General features: G+C 58.0%; 1 long non-coding RNA gene across 1 annotated transcript; it reads right to left on the reverse strand.

Annotated features, from left to right (window-relative positions):
- Positions 1-600: 600 nt before the first annotated feature.
- LOC144376530 (uncharacterized) lies at positions 601-8,069 on the reverse strand. The gene is made up of 2 exons (XR_013437095.1): positions 7,432-8,069; positions 601-6,653 (listed from the first exon to the last, which is right to left on the reverse strand). It is a non-coding gene; the product is annotated as an uncharacterized LOC144376530 (long non-coding RNA).
- Between the last annotated feature and the right edge of the window lie 4,402 nt (positions 8,070-12,471).

Genomic DNA, 12,471 nt, shown 5'->3' on the forward strand with positions numbered 1-12,471 from the left:
GTGTCAGTGCAGGGCTGAACCGCACCTGAGGGACAGCGGCTGCCCCAGGGGCTGACAAGGTCATGAGGGCACGGGGTCTGTCTGGGCTGAGGCCCTGCTGCTGTCAGGGAGCGGCCCTGAGCCTCGTCTCTCCCCAGGGCTCTGGGCTTGGAGGGGCCTGGAGGCCACAGTGGGAAGAAGATGGTTTTCCTTGCAGCAGGAGCGGGCCCAAGCAGGGCAGCCTGGTGGCTCTGGCACGGACAGCTGGCTGTCCAGCTCCTCCGGTGTCCCCCAGGAAGATCACACTCCTGAAGGCTTCCCACAGCAGAGGAGGGCCAGGGTCAGGGTCAGCTTATGAAGACCTGGGTTAGGCTTCTGATAAGACCGTGTTGGTGGAAAATGTCCAGAGAAGGGTCAGCTTGGTGTCGTGCTGCTGGGACAAATGACAGGCCCCGGAGCCAGATGGCCAAGCTGGAAGGCTCCCCAGTCTCCCTGGGCCAGCTTCTGGTGGAGGCTGTAGGGCCTGCTCCCAACACAGACAGGAGGCGCAGCAGCAGGCCCAAGCAGCAGGGCTGTCATTTTGACTATTTTTTCTTGAAAAAAAAATTATTTTAACAACAATTTTTCTGTTTATGATTTTGTTTCATTTACTTATTATATCTGTATTGTTCATTTATTATATTGTGGTGAAAAACAACAAAATTGGCCATTTTAGTCATTTTTGATGCCCAGCTCAGTGGCCACCGGGGTGCCTTCTCAGTGCTGCCCAGCCATCTCGGCCCCGAAGCTCTGTCCCCGCTGAACGCCGACCCCCAGCCCCCCGGCTGCCCGGCCCCATGCTTCACTCCCTGTCTCTGGGACACTCATGCGTGTCCTTTTGGGTCCAGCTTCTTTCACTTGGCTCAGTGTCCACAGGAGCATCCGGGGCTGGGGGGTCAGGATTTCCTTCTTCCCCACGGCTGACCACACCTCACGGTACTGACCCCCCATTCGCTTCTCCACTCCTCGGTCGATGGCACCTGTGTGGCCGCCTCGTGTGCCACCTGTGGGGTGGGTGCACCTGCATCCCTTCAAGACCTGACTTTCGGCTCTGGGTACAGGGGTGGAAGGCTGGACCATGTGGTAGTTCTATATTTAAATTTTGAGGAACTGCCTGGCTTAATTTCCTTAAGCCTGGGGTTTCCTTGGAATTTTCCCTAATATTTTCATAATGCTGCAGAACTGACCTGAAGAAAGCCTTTGCTCCCATCTTCTCACCAGGGGGTTCATTGAGAGCGTCCTGGGTCTGTGATGGCGTGCCCTCCGGCCGTGAAACTGGCTGGGCTGTGCTGGCTTGCTGGGGAAGGTGTGCCCTGGGATGCCCCAGCGGTGACCCAGGGTAGGTCCTCTCAGAGAACCGTGTATTCTTTCCCTGACTGTTCACGGTTGACAGCACAGGGTATCAGTGGCTGGCTGTGCTGTCATTCTTAATTCTTCATAGACAATGCACCCCCTTGGTGCCTGTGTGTGGGTGGGGCTGCCGTCTGCTGATCTTGGCAGAGGTATCCAGGGCTGGGACGCTGGCACAACAACAGGGCTATGAAGGCTCCAGGCCCAGGTGGCTTCACAGGTGAGCCCGGCACACCCTTAAGGACACCATCACAGCTGCACAGGTGGTGAGAAAGTGGAATTCCCCACTTCGTGAGGATCGCAGAAGAGTGATGTAAAAAGCCCGTGAGCACAGAAAGGAAGCGCAGCCCAGTCTCACAAAGGAAGGCCACGTGAAAACGTGAATGTTCACCCTGTAAGCCAAGGGTGAAGACATGGGATGTCGAGGAATCTCTTAAAACAGATCCCCACCGTCGCTCGGCAGTAGCTGAAACCCAGACAGGCAGACCGAGCCAGGAAGGAGCAGGGGAGCTAGACAGGGCTCCCAACCACGGTGCTCAGCAACAGGCAGAGGCGACTCAACTATTCACACGATGGTCTCTGATCCTTCAAGATCCTGCTGAGACAACCAGATGGTTCTCCAAAGCCACAAGACTGCACCCTGACTTCACTCTCTGAACCATGCATGTGTTACAACTTCTGTAAAGAGTTGGCTGTAAGGTTCAAAACCGTAGATACACTAGAAGAAAACAGGCATTGCTGTGGCCAGTTTGGGAAGGAAGAAGATCTTCTAAAACATAGCAGAAATGCAGACGCTGTAAACCCAGGATGATAAAATGGAAGTTTTGAAAAACAAAAAAGTGTTGAAAAACAAAAATACCGTAAACAAAGACAAGATACATGAGTGAGAAATGAAACACAGTGTCTTCAACCCAAACCACGGGGAAAGCTCTGATCTGCTCATACCCGGCAAGGTTCTGCAAATCAACACAATGAAGACCGATGAAGTAATGGGAATTGGCAAATATAGCTCACAAGAGAAGAGACACAAAAACTCCTTACACACACGAGAAGACACTCAGACACACTAAAGAGTGAAATGCAAGCTGAAATTAGAATGGAAGACCATTTTTAACCTGTCAGACTGCCAAAGACAAATATTAAGAAAACATGCTCTTGTCCAGGATGTAGAGAAAGGCGTTCTACTCAGTTAGAGGAGGAGGGCCCTTTGGGAATGGGCATCTGAATCCATGAAGCACAGTCGGCAGCTCCATCTCTAGGACTTTCCCCTGCAAATATATGCATTAAGTAACATTTGTGCAAAGTTATTGACTGCAGCCTTACCTGCCCAGGGAAAAGCTGAGACAGCTCCTGTGTGCCCAGCGAGCTGGCCGAACACGACACGGTACATCAAGACGGTATCATGCAACTGTGTTTCTCAAACCCGAGGCAGCTGTGTGTGCAACAGTCTCCAAGAGCTTCGGCCAATGCAAGCCGCAGACGCAGAGTAGGGCGTGCAGTGTGGTCCGAGTGGCTCAGGCACACACACCTTGCAGCAGCCCCTCCAAGGAGGATGGGGGCAGAGTGCGCCAGGGGCTGCCGGGAAACCACCCCAGGTCTTGGGGCTTAAAACACCAGAGATGTGTCACCACGTTGGCAGGGCCCTGCTTTCTCCAAGGGCTCCAGGGGAGACTGTGTCCTCTAGCGGCTGCGGGTGCTCCTGGCTTGTGGCCGGGCCCTCCATCTTCCCAGAGCCTCATCTTCGGTCTTCTCCCCGCTTTTTTTCTTACGGGGACACTTTTGTTGGATTGAGGGCCCACTCCAATCCAGAACGAGCTCACCTCAAGAACCTTAACTCCATTACACTTGCAAACCCCTTTTTCTAATGCAGTCATGTTCTAGGTCCTGAGTGGACACACCTTTGGGGGCAAAGTTGGGGTCACTGCAGTGGGAAATGGAGGTAGGAAAGACACCGTGGTGTGCCCTTTGGGATGCTGGACCATGTCCCTGAATCATCTGTTGTCAAAACAAGCAGCTGGCATGATCCCGTGCCGCTGAGCAGGGCTGGGCTGGGCTGCCTCTGGGAGGACCGCCTGCCTGCACCCTGCCAAGGGCAGGCCACCAGCCTGCAGGAGCTCCTCGGCTGCTAGGACCGCCCTAGCTGGCAGCTCCATGCTTGCTTCTCTTTTATCAGCATCTAGGAAGGTCTTTGAAAATATACATATGTATTTAAAATTAAATCTCTTGCTTTTAACAGTGCAAATATTCTTTCCTGGTCCAAAGTCTTTTCCATTTTACGTTAACTCACTTTCTGTTTTGGCCGACCTTCCTCGGCTACACAGACGCACACACACACCCTGGAACAGAGGAGCCACACCTCCTCCTGTCTGGCAACAGTGGATCCTTTTCTTGCCCACTCCCTCCCCACTGCAGAGAGTTCCCTTTAGGCAGGGGCCCCACAGACTTGGCCTGTCCAAAAGCTTGAGTCTTTCACATGCAAACCGTCTGTGTAGATATTCTCAGTCCCAGCTCTCTGCGGACTCAGAGGGGTTTTCTGGGGTGCTGCCCTCTCCTTCCTGTGTTCTTGGGTCAGCTTCTCCTTTGCCCTGAGGACAAACTCAGCTGGGACCTCCAGCACCCTCTGCAGCTCCTCCCTCCTCCCTCCCTCAAAGCCCCTTCAGAGTCGCAGAAGGTTAACACCCTCCTCAGCCAGGCCTCTTCTCAGTGGGGGGATCCGGACCTCAGGGGCAGGGTGAAGTCTGCAGACAGCGTGGGTCATCACGCTTTGGGAGCGTCATTCGCCTCCAGCTGGTGGCTGCTTACCATCTCCAATGCACGGGACAGCCCCCACTCCACACAGGATTTTCCAGCCCCACATGCTAACCATGCTGAATTGAGAAACCCGTCTACACCACAGGGGCCTGAGCCCTGGCACTGACTCTAAAGATGACCAGGAGAGACTACGAGAACTCTGGACGGGACCCTTCCAGAAGAATGCAGCCTGGCTCCTGTGCCCCCTAGTGACCTCCCAGGACACAGACGTGGGCCTGCGGGCCTTGCTGGACTCTCTCAGAGTCAGGAACAAAGTTCTTCCGGAGCCTGGTTGGTGGCACCTCTGCACTCAGAGCATGGCCCGGTCCCACCTACTGCCCCTGGGAGGTGGCTGTACGGGCCCTGCACCCTTGGTGACCCCATCTGTTTTCCTTACCTGATCTGCCCCCAGGGACCCAAGCTCCTTCGAGCTTCCCTCCCTTTCTTGGGACTCACTGAACCCATTCAGGTGTGCCCCAAAGTGCTCGGGGAAGTGTCTACCACCTGGAGCTGCACAGGGGCTTTGACCCTGGGTTAGGAAGACTCCAGGGTGCTGTGGTCTGTCTCACCAGGCATCCAGGACAGAGCCCGCCCCAGTGAGCAGGGGCTCAGCCTTCCTGCCAAACTTATGCTGGGTCCTGCCCTAAACCCCACGGTGGCGAAGTCGCTGCTCCTTGCTGGCCCAAGGAAATCCAGCCTGGTGGCTAGCTGAACTGGGGGTCACCTTCGAGACGCTAACCTGCATACCCAGGCCCAGGCCCAGGACATCCTGGCAATAGACCTCACACTGTTCATGTCCCTCAGAGAGAACAGGGAGACAGAGGGGGTCACAAGGCCTGGGTCCCAATTTAGTTCTCACTTGCCCTGGGGTCCAAGACTTCTAGAACATTCTGAAAACAAGAGCAGCACAGCCGCCGAAGCCTGTGGTTGTGGTTGGTATAGACTCTCGGTTTGCTATAGGCCAGCAAAACTTCCTCTTTGGAATCCTTGTTGGTTCTCTAATATTCTTTTTGTTTCAATTTCTTATTATTGGTAAAAATAAAATTGCTTTTTCCCATCCAAAAAAAAAAATTGCAAAATATTTTGCGTTTACAGTGTAAAGAATCTGGGAATGTTGAATAGCGTGAGAAGGAAATGAAGACTACCTGAGAGCTTGTGCCCAGAGGCCACGCCTTTCCATTTTCAATAAAGTTCCCAGAGCCTTGCTGCATGCCTGTGTGTGCACCGGTTCTCCTTTATTTTGGGAACATTAGCCACAGATCTTGCGGACTCTGCAAAACCTATTTCCAAGGAAGGCACCGTGGCCCACTGTGAGGGGGCAGGGAGTGCAGGGCAGGTGGCTGTAGCCCAGGGGAGTGCCCTCAGGTGACCCAGGAGGTTGGAGAAGCCCACCCAAGGGCCTTCTGTAGGCTCCTGAGTGTGACCCGAGGACTGTGGGAGGCACCGGGTGGCAGTGGGGTGGCCAGGGCAGGAGGCGCCCCAGTGGCTTTGCAGGGGCCCTGGTGAGAAGGGCTCTCTGCACAGTGGCAGGTGCTGCAGGCTGTGGAGGAGAAGCCCCAGGAGGGGAGGCAGAGGACAGACTGGGCTTGGCAGCCAGGTGGACCTGAGAAGAGGCTGCAGGCTGGAGGACCAGGCTTCCCTCCTGGGGGCTTAGTCTGTGGCCCTGGGTCTTGATCTAAAACCTAATTCCTTTCACAGACTCTGAGCTACAGGGGAAGGAGGAAGAATTCAGGTGTGGTGCTTGTGGGTGCAGGCCGGGTGCTCCTGGGCACCCAATCAACATGGCCAGCCCCCTTCGGCCCAGCAAACAGTCATTTGGTCCCTCTGCACAGCAACCACACGAGGTAGGCTTCATTATTTCCACTTTGCAGAGGAGGAAAGTGCAACTCGGCCAGGTTTCCTCTCTTGCTCAGGGTGCTCCTGTGAGGAGGCGGTGGAGCAGGACTCCAGGAGGGACTGGCTGGCCCCTCTGCCACAGCCCCTGGGAAGGGGCCTGGGAGACTCTCTGGAGCACCACAGGCTCCTGGAGCTTCCCACAGACCCTCGAAGACCTTAGCCAAGGGCATGCTTGTGCTCACTGGGACCACTCACCGTGAGGCTCCACAAATGGTCCCCCAAACATGGCCATGTCAACCCCCTGGAATCTTTGAATGTGGCTTTATCTGGGAAAAGGGATTTTGCAGACGTAATTAGTTAGGGATCTTGAGATGAGGTCACCCTGGATCATCCCCGTGGGCCTCAACTCTAATGACTGTGGCCTTATAAGAGAAACCCAGGGGGGAGGTCACGTGTTGATGGAGGGAGGCTGGAGGGATGTGGCCACAGCCACAGGGCACCTGGAGCCGCCAGAGACGGGAGAAGCAGGGCCTCCTGGCGCTTTCTGAGGGAGAGCAGCCTGCGGATGCCGGGCCTTGGGTGTCTGTCCTCCAGAACCACGAGGGAGGCCACCACAAAAGTGACAGTAAGTTAGGACAGCCTCAGGAGACACCCCCAACCTAGGAGAATGAGAACAAGAAAATGTAGTTCGGCTGGGGTGGGACGTTTCAGGCAAAGTAATCACTGTTTTCTTGTGTTGGCAAAGCAAAGCCTGAGACAGACCAAGGCTCAGGGTTTCCATGCAGGTTCTGACTCAGAACATCGTGCAAACCACGGTCGCTGTCACGCTGCAGGCCCCACCAGAGCCCCTGGTCCTCAGAGGGCTCCGGCGTCACGAGCTCCTGATGGATCAGATGGCTTCTGGGGCACTTCAGGCAGCAGGAAAGAGGAAGGGACCCAGGGGACTCCGTCTGTCAGGGGCTCAGGCAAGCGCTCAGTTCTGGAGGTGGGACCTTCCTGGCGTGCGTGTCCCCATGAGGCAGGGCGCTCTGGCCACTTCTCCTCTTTGGTGAGTCGCTAATGCCTTCATGTGGCCCCCCTTCATGACCCCTCTAGGCCTCACCTCCTAGAGGCTTCACCTCTAAAGACCAACAGGCGGGAGTGGGGGGAGGTGGGCTTCGTATGAGTCTCAGGGGAGACTCAATGTAGTCCCTAGTGGAGACCAGGCTCCTCCCCTGAAGGACAATCTGTAGAGGCCGTGAATCAGGTTCCTGCAGACATTTGGGTTTGTGCCACACCTAGTTGCATGGGAAGAGGGGGAAAGAGCCCAGCTAAACTTAGGGGATTCGTGCTGCGCCACGCCCAGACGGAGTCAGGCTCGGCCCTCTCCCTCGGCTGCCCTGCTGCCCACCCTGCCCTCCCATGTGCACCGCAGGCTGCCTGAGCAGCTGGCCTCACCTCGGCATCCCAGCCTGCAGAGCTCTCCTCGCGGAGTCGCGGTGCAGTGAGAGAAACATAGGCTTCCATCCACCTGAAAGCAGGGTATCCTTAAGCTGGGGTTCATATTGCTAAGGACGGCAAAGATATCGGGGTGACTGGCAGTCTTCTATACAGCCACCCCAGGTGGCCTCAGGGATCTTGGGTGGAGACCCCTGTTCAGCGTTCACTGCTGGGCTTCCACCCTGCCGAGCCTCCTTCCCGGGTCCCCAGGCCCGAGTCACAGCCCTGAGCAGCAGCAGGCCTCGTTAGCGCCTGCCCGAGCGCTGGGCAGAAGCCAGTTTCTCCAGGTGCAGTCAGGAAGTGGTGGCCGGGTGCTCTGACTTCAGGTAGCCACCCCCTCTTCCCTGGTCCCCTCCATTTCCAGGTGGCTTCAGCCCGACCCGTTTCCTGAGGGACCCTCCACTCTGCACCCCTTCGAGAGGTTGCAGAACACTCTGTGACACAGCCCAAGTGGACGGGACATCTTGTCCAGCAACCCAGTGACATTCCAGAGCCATTTAATACTCAGGGTCACTCCAGGGCGGGGACAAGGCCCTTTTCCATAAGAGACAGACACAGCCTCCGCGCATGACAAGCAGTGGGGGTGGGGAATGTGTCCTCAGCCACTTCTCTGTGGCCAGGGGTTTCCAGGTGACTCCGTCTTTACACCCTGCTGCCCCTTCAAGGTCACCCGTCTGCCCATGTGTGTGTGTGTGTGGGGGGGGGCCTGGTGTGGTGACTCAGCTGTGGATGACCGTGACACACCCCGAGACACGGGAGCAGGACGAGGGCAGGACGGGGGCAGGTTTCCTTGTTCTCCTCTGCTGCAGTCGATAGAAATGCGTCAACAAGGCGAGCAGCGAGGTCCTCGGGGGACACGTGGTGTCAGAGCGGAGGGCTGGAGGCAGCAAGCCCTTCTGGACAGGCGCGAGCCTGCCGTCACCCCTGCAGGGGCGCGAAAGCCCTGGGAGGGGAGGCTGCAGTCACCAGCTCTTCTCGACAGCCTCGGGGTTTAGAAACAAAAATGTTCAGGCGCTTCCCAAACACCAAGTCGTCAGAGCCCAGGCAGATGAAAGGCAGTGCACTGTGAGGTCTGCGGCGTGTTTTCCACAGGAGCCGATTTATGTATTAAAACAATAAAATATCGCGGGGGAGTGCGGCCCGAAGTGCTGCCAGTGTTTGCTCAGCACCTCGGAGGAGACCCTGGAGGAAGCCGCAGGCTCTGACCAGGCACAGGGACCGTGTCTGGCCAGATGCAGGAGGATGTGGAGTTAGGCATCCTCCCCAGACAGAGAAAAGCACCTTTGTGACCGCCAGTCCTGGCGAGTGCCCAGCGGATCAGCTCAGCACAAGGCCAGAGGAGGAACCATGGGTCCTTCCGGTCCTGATGCAGAAATGTGAAGAGCAGCAGGGATTTGGGGCTGAGTGTCCAGCTGGCAGAACTGGACCCGGCCCTGTGTTTGTGCCTGGCTGCAGGGGAGGCCGAGGCAGACGGAGCACAAGCAGTCAGCCACAGTCCTTCAGGGCTGACCTCCCATCCACCTGGCCTGGCAGGTGCGACCTTCTCCCCAGTGAGACTCGGACTGTTCCCCAGGGGACGTTGAAGCTCTGCCCTCAGCACCTGAGAGTGTGCCCTTGTTGGAAGCACTCTGACTTCACGGAGCACCTGAGCTCTTGAGCCCAGAACCCCTGGCCAAATGGGCGTTGGGACCGTTAGTTTGTGCTACAACCAAGAGAACCACCAGAGAGGCCCCAGAGAGAGCAGAGAAGCCTCGGGGGCCAGCCCCTTCCCAGAAAGGCGGGGCAGCTCCTCCTCCGCAGGGGGCACCGTCCAGCTCCACAGACGACCTACCGTCTTCATGGTGGGCATGCGGTCACTCAGAGCCAGCAGGCCATCCTGGAGCAACACAGAAGCGCGTGCCCATGGTGGGCTGGGGCTGAGCGGAGGGGGGCAGGGGGTGTGTGTCAGGTGTCGAGGGCCCTCGAGGGCTAGCAGGCTGCAGCCCAGGGCTGCCCGTCCAGGGCCTCGAGGGGCGTGGAGAGCAGAGAGGCAGAGTCTCAGCAGGCTAAGAGGTCACAATCTGGAGAGAACATAGGTGACCACCGTCTCCTGGGTCCTGCGTGTAGAGGGCTCTGGGACCATCGCACACACAGGCCTCCTCTCCCTCCACGGCCTCCTGACTCCCTCGTCCATCACGAAGCCCTCAGGGGCATCCACACGTCCAGGCACGGTCCACGGGACAGGGGACTCCACCAAGAGCCCGTCACAGCCCCGTCCAGAGCAGGGGCTAGAGACCCAGGGGCCACAGAAATGTACAGATGAAGCCATCAGCAAAGGGACCACATGTGGGAAAGAGGCCAGGAGAGCAGACCGAGAGGTGGCCCGGGGCCTGGAGGTGGGCCGGACCTGGCCAGGCTGCCCTTCTCACTGCCCCAGAGGAGCTGCTCCTCACCCTCTCCCACCCCGGAGGCCCCGGGAGGTGCCTGCTGAGGGACGGAGGCCGCCGCAGGCAGGTCAGGGGGAAGGAGGCCGGTGTCTGTCCCTGATATGTCCCCACCAGGCCGCCTCAGCTGGGAGACACCACTTCGACTCACTTGAAGGAGTAAAGATGAGTCTGCCTCTGAAACGCAGCAGGGTCCCTCAGCAGGCGTGTTCCGGTGACCGGCTCCCTGCTGCGGGGTGCCCGGAGCCCAGAGCCAGCCAGGAGTGGCCCTCAACAGCTGATTTCCAAAAGGTCTGTGACTAGACAGCAAGACTGGGGGTTGCTAAGCCCTCATCACTGTCACCTGGCCAATCACAACATGCTGGGGACAAGGACACGAGTGCAGGCCCCACCCACTCCACCTGTGCCCTGAAGGTCTTACTTACCTCTGCCAGGGCCCCCAGCCAGAGGGGCTCTGCTAGCCCCCCTCTCATGTGAGCTTGTGTGCAGGGCCACCCAGGCCTGCCCCCTCGGCTCCCAGGGAGCCTGCCCTGTCTGTCCCCCGAAGCACAGAGGGCCAGACCCCAGCATCCTCAGGGGGAAGGAGGATGAGCATCCTACACCTCCCACACACACACCACACCATGCACACACCACACCACACCATGCACACAGCACACCACACAGCACACCACACCATGCACACACCGCACCACACCATGCACACACCACACCATGCACACACCACACCATGCACACACCACACCACACCACACAAGCTACACACACACCACACCACACAGCACACCACACCATGCACACAGCACACCACACAAGCCACACAAGCCACACACACACACACACACACTACACACACACACACACCACACCACCACCACACACACATACACACACCACACATACACACCACACCACACCACACACACACACACACACCACACTACACACCACACCACACCATGCACACACCACACCATGCACACACACACACACACACACCACACACACACACACATACACACCACACCACACCGCACACCACACCATGCACACAGCACACCACACACACACCACACCACCACCACACACACACACACATCGCCATGCCAACCCCACAGCACACATTTCTGCCTGCATAGCTGCACACACTTGGGGCCCTGCCTGGCCATGGCTTAGGGTGAGGCCTTCCCCTTGACCTTGGCCCACAGACTTCTGGGGGTCTGGCCATCCTGGGAGGGCTGTTCTACACACTTCAGTGTGAACATGTGCAATGCTTCCAAATCAAGAGGAGGCCCACAGCTCCACAGCCCCTTCCCCCAGGCCCGCTGCCCCACTGGGCCCCTCTTGGTGTCCCCTCTGCCACCCTGAGCTCACAGGGCAGGTGCCCAGGAAGCAGCGGGGCTCAGAATCAGCTCACCTGCTCCTGGGACGTCAGAGCCCTCCTGCAGGTCTTGTGCAGGAGCTTCTGCCCCCAGGTGCCGTGAGGGTGGGGCCCATCCAGGGTACTGCGCAGACACTGGGGACCCAGGACACTGCACACCTGTTCCAGGAGCCACTCACCCTCTGAGACCCCCACAGCTCCACAGCCCTTCCCCCAGCAGCTGCTCCTGCTGGGCCTGGGGAATGTGACTGCGGGTCCTGCAGAGGCCCACCACCGGCCTCTGCCTTGAGCAGCCTGCGCTTCACCTGGAAAGGAGACGGAAGGCCCCTCCGGATGCCCGGCCAGGTTCCCATGCTGGGCAGGGAGGGAGCTGCCCCGGCCCCTGGTCTTCCACGGGCCCAGCCACCTGTCCCTGCCTTGGCTGCACAGACCTGAGGAGGTGAGCTCCAGAGGAGAACCGGCTGGGGCAGGGGTGAGCCCAGGGCCAGAGGGGTGCCCGGGGGCCTCGGGGCACCCTGCCCCCACTATGTCCAGGGGACATGTTCCCAGTCCCCTGATTCTGGACCCACCACATTTGGAAGAGGGTGGAACAGGGGGTGAACCTTGGCAGCCCGGCGTCAGCCCTGCCTCCCGCTAGGAATACTGAGGCCAGGGGCCAGCGAGGCCTGGCATCAGGTGCCGCAGCCCCACATAAGGGGCTGCTTTGCTTCTTCCTCTCCATCGACAGTCCTGGGGGCCATGGGACAGCCCTGAAGCTCAGCCCCCACTTGGCAGCAGGCTGGGTCAGTGTGGGCTGTACGTGGGAGGGGGTTACCCTCCTGAGATCCAAGTCTGGTTCTGTGTGGGTGCTCAGCCATGATCTGGGTCCCCTCGGAACCTTCTGGATTCTGGCTCTACTGTGTGCAGGCCTGTCTCCTTTTGCTTCCTGGCTCCATAGCATGAATAGGCCTTCATTCAGGTCCTACTTGGTCCTTACAGCCCGTACTCAACAGTGTTCTCTAGGGAGAAGGGACCAACAGGGTGTATGATCGATGACAGATGATGGATAGATAAGATATGGGGCTGAGAAGTCCATGGCAGGCTTCCTGCAAGCCGGAGGCCCTGAGATGCTATCAGATAAAATAGACTAGGTCACACTGGGAAAAGAGCCAAGGTCACTCTATAACGATAAAGGGACCAATTCAAGAACTGAAA

The sequence above is a fragment of the Ictidomys tridecemlineatus genome, chromosome 3 (assembly GCF_052094955.1).
Source record: "Ictidomys tridecemlineatus isolate mIctTri1 chromosome 3, mIctTri1.hap1, whole genome shotgun sequence".
NCBI classification, from domain to species: Eukaryota; Metazoa; Chordata; class Mammalia; order Rodentia; family Sciuridae; genus Ictidomys; species Ictidomys tridecemlineatus.